This window comes from Beta vulgaris, chromosome 8 (genome assembly GCF_026745355.1).
Source record: "Beta vulgaris subsp. vulgaris cultivar EL10 chromosome 8, EL10.2, whole genome shotgun sequence".
Lineage (NCBI taxonomy): Eukaryota > Viridiplantae > Streptophyta > Magnoliopsida > Caryophyllales > Amaranthaceae > Beta > Beta vulgaris.
Window position 1 is genome coordinate 23,019,645 of NC_079209.1, and position 4,436 is coordinate 23,024,080.

The following is a 4,436-nucleotide window of genomic DNA, read 5'->3' on the forward strand; positions in this document are numbered from 1 at the left end:
CCACAATTGATCCTTATGGTGTTGTTTTGGGACCCGACAAATTGCCTAAATGAAGTCTACTTTTTTATATGGGTTTTCTTTTTAAAAAGATACTCTTTGATGTGGGATTTTTGTTTTGATGAGGTGAATCAAAAGAGCATTTCAGCATTGGGGCTGAATGAGAGGTTTGGAGTCATTTAAAAGGTTAGAGTAGTTAGATTTTCTTTAAAACTAGTACTACTAAATGTATTGATTTTTGGGAAAAGAATTCATGAACATTGGTTCTTCTTCATTAGAGGAAACTTATTTAGCAACTCATTATCCAACTGCATATTCGTACGAATAGTAAAAGTTTATACGACAAGATAATCTGACATGAAATCAACGTGAAATAAACGGGTTTGGATTAAGGATTCTTGCTCCATTTAATTAATTGGATCGACACGAATTATACAGAAAGTTAAGTTTGGTTAGATTTGGAACTAAAAACTCCAATTGGAACCAACACACGTAACCTGTTTATATTAAAGGGTTGAACGTTAACTCGCTAATCAGAATTCGACATGCATAGCCTGTTTACTAAAGTAATAAAAATAAGTAAAAATTTTAAAAATTATAAGTATATCTCTTTCCTTTCGCGTCTAACTAGCCAAAATTTTTATTTTTCCGCCTAAACGACCATTTGGCAGTACGCTTTCTTTATTCAATGGATTTAGTATAAGGTACATCTATGCATGATTAGTAGTTGGCAGTCTTTGCATTTTTATTTTTTATGGAACTTAAGTTGGTTGATGCTTGCAAGTCTCCAAGTGTGGTTGGCACTATAATGTTACAATTAGCATTTTGATACTTGTGTTATTAAAATTTATTAAAAATATGTCTCTTTGATTCAAATAATACAACAGATAAGTGAGTAAAAAGCTACCAAGAAACCGCTTTATATAAACGGTTTAGGTTTGAGTCAAGGGTTTCAACCTGTTTAATAAACAAGTCAGCTTCAGATCGGATTTTCAACTCATTTACCGCCAACATGAACCCCTATACGATACGAGCTATTGGACAACCCTACATTGTCGACTTTTTCAACATAACTATAGACAAAAGACTTAAAAATCAAATCAAATTGATTTTAGTTGGTAGATGAAGGAAGTCGAAGAAACGCAGCGGCCATGATTGATAGCGTTTCTGATTGATGATGATGAATCAAAATCCTGACTAATTTTAGGTGGGCATATATGAACAAGGTGATGCGAAGCTGGGAGAAGAATATACAGAAAAAAGGAAATGGGAGGTTGCGGTGAAGGAGAAATCGAGAAAGGGTTTGATGTTTGGTTTCGATTTTCATTTTTCGATTGGGTGTTTTTAAATACCGCCTGTGTTATAACATCGCAGGGGCCCACTATTAGATATTGTCCTATTTAGTCATAACCTGTAAGGATTTGCTTTGGTGCACAACCGTAATCTTACCTAAAAGGCCTCTACTAGGTTGAGGTGTCCACCTCTATAAATATTTTTTTCATAGGAGTGGACACCTCAACCTAGTAGAAGTGTTTTGGGTAGGACTTTGGTCCTGCACCAAAGCAAATCAGTACCGGGCTTGGCCAAAGAGGATAATATCTACTAGTAGGCTCCTAAACACCTAGGCTATTACATATGGTATCAGAGGCAACGCCCATTCTAGTGTCATGTAGTGCCTACGGAGACGCAAGTTCCAAGATCGCATCTATAATTCTCATGAAGTTATAATAATGCCATAGTATAAATCATCATCAATCATATAATCATTCATGAATAGTATTCACATCAATAGTATACACATGTGAGGATCAAATAAAATTCAATCACAACAATAAAAAAAAAAACACTCCCATTTGCGTACTGTAGACACATAATCGTGCGTGCCTCCCCATTTAAGGATCCGATGATGACACATATCGTGGTCTTAATTGGTCTGACCTAAGAGAAGAGTAGTCTGAAAAGTCATTCAAAACCATTTCGAAAAGTGTTAAAGTCTTATTTTAAAGCCTAATTAATTACTCATGATAATTAATTTTATTTTGAGCCTAATCCTTTTAAAAGGCCAATTATTTGTTTAATAATAATTAATTATTTTATTTTAATAAATAAGTAATTTCAAAAGAAATTTTTTATTGTTAAAATCATATTTTATCCCGTAAAATCAGATTTTCGGAATTACAGGATAAAGAAAATCTCTTAAAACGTGTTTTTAGAAAAGATGGCAAAGGCACGTCAGGAGCCAGGATGGTGCGCCTGCCACACCCTGGCACACATTTGTGTGTCAGGCGTAACTTTTTCCACTAGTGTCAGATGCACTAATATGAACCTGACTCGTGGATTTCTGACTCACAGAGAGTCCTGCGTAAAGTGTAGTTCTCTATGTGAGACACGACGTTTCTTTCTTGTCTTTTTCAAAACGCGTACAATGTGTATGCTTCATACTAGGCATGCCGCGTCATTCGCTTGACACGTCAGCCTACGCCAGGCGCAGTTGCGCTTGAGGCGAGGTGTCTTTATCCCTTTAGATATGCATGATTTCCGTACAGATTTAAGAATGGATTTTTCACATAGCACTCGACGGATATCTTACGAACTTCTCTACGAATTACATAACCTCCCTACAAAAACTCATACTTTCAAACACAAATACATTCAATCTACATACACGATCATACATTCAGATTTTCAGGCTTCACCATTGCTCGTACCGAAGGTTGTCAATCTCGCAGACCCAAGCCACGGTATAATCCTGAGGGTCCTTAAATAAAATTATTATTTTTATATTGAAGTTACTAACATTTTTCTTTTCTTATGAATCTTTAATGTAAAATTGTTCTACTGTATATATTCTAACCCTTTTTCCTTTTTATTTATTTTTATGTATTATTATACGCTTGCCTGATTATTCTTAGCATATTATATGATTGTTCTATGCATGCATTATTTTTATCACCCACATGTTATTTTTGTTATTTGAGACCTAAAAAACTGTTCTAATATTAATTAGATTAATTTAGATAACCTGCTATGTTCCTTGTAATATTAATTACCTAATAACATATCACTAAAAAATAGTCTTTTTACGTGTTTCTTGAACCAATCTAGACTAAATATTTTTAGGGTACTTAAAATGTTATTTGGTTATTATTTTTGCATAAAACTTGACATGATTGGATATTTAGTAGAGGCCAGAAAAGTGCAACATAGTTCCTTATCTTGAACTCAATCTTTGGTTTATTTTGACCGTCTATGGAGTCTAGACGGAAAAATCTACATTGGATAAGCCGCTAATTTGTCCCTACAAATTTCCATATCCAATTAGGTTTATGAGTCTTCCTTTAAAGACTTGTTGGCAACTTCTTTTAATTCAAAACGATTTTCAATAAAACCATTTTAATGAAGTAGTAAAATCAAATACGTGCTCATCCCAGGTAGGCAAAAAAAAAAACGCCTACGATTTGGCAACTACACTAGGGAGATTTTAAAAAATTAACGTTTTAAATGAGTGGGTGAAACTCGAAAAATACGATTTATACTCTTTTTAGTCATTAGAATGACATTACAGTTTTGCTTATGCATGACTATTGTTTAAGCCCTATAAAGACAATCTAACTTGCTACATTAGCACATGTTCAATTTGTGAGGTTGCACAACAAGAATGTTGGGGTCGAGCATCCGACAAAATCGGTCGGTAAAAAAGCGGGGACGGACGGTAAATGATTTAACGTCCGCCAGCGGACGCTAAAGAGCCGATACAAAACCCTTGGTCGCTAATGGCTGGATTAGCGTCCGATTGACGGACGCTAAGGTTTAGCGATCGCTTTTGCTACGTTCACGTCCGCAAAAACAGCTGACGCAAAATAGCGTCCGTTTCCTGCTGCGGACGCTAGTTAGCGTCCGTTGTTCCTGGCGGACGCTAGTTAGCATCCGTTTTAGCGGACGCAAGTTAGCGTCTGGAGCTGGATGGACGCTATTTTGCGCGAGGTTATACGGACGCTACTTTTAAAACTCGATCGCTACTTCCTTGACCTCTTGCATGGTTTAAATTACTTTTAGCGGACGTTAACTTCATAGGCGGACGCTAATTTCCCTTTTCTTTTTTTTAATACAATGCTAATTGTATTTGAATAGTTTTTAACCTGTTTCGTTTTCCAATCAAATATATACTCAAGTTGTCCGCTATTGCGCCGAATTTTGCACTAATGACCTGTTTGCATTAAATATAAATTCATAAATACACTAATATAAATTCATACATACATAAACATAAGTTAACGGTTTTAACTAAATTATATGTTTTCACGTTCCGAAATATAAACAAGATAGATAGTGCAAGCTAATGTAGGATCCTAAGTCGCACACGCATCACCACCGCCGCTGGGGGGGTCTCGAGGCCCGGGAGAGGGAATGAACCACCACACTGGCTCATCATCTGGCTG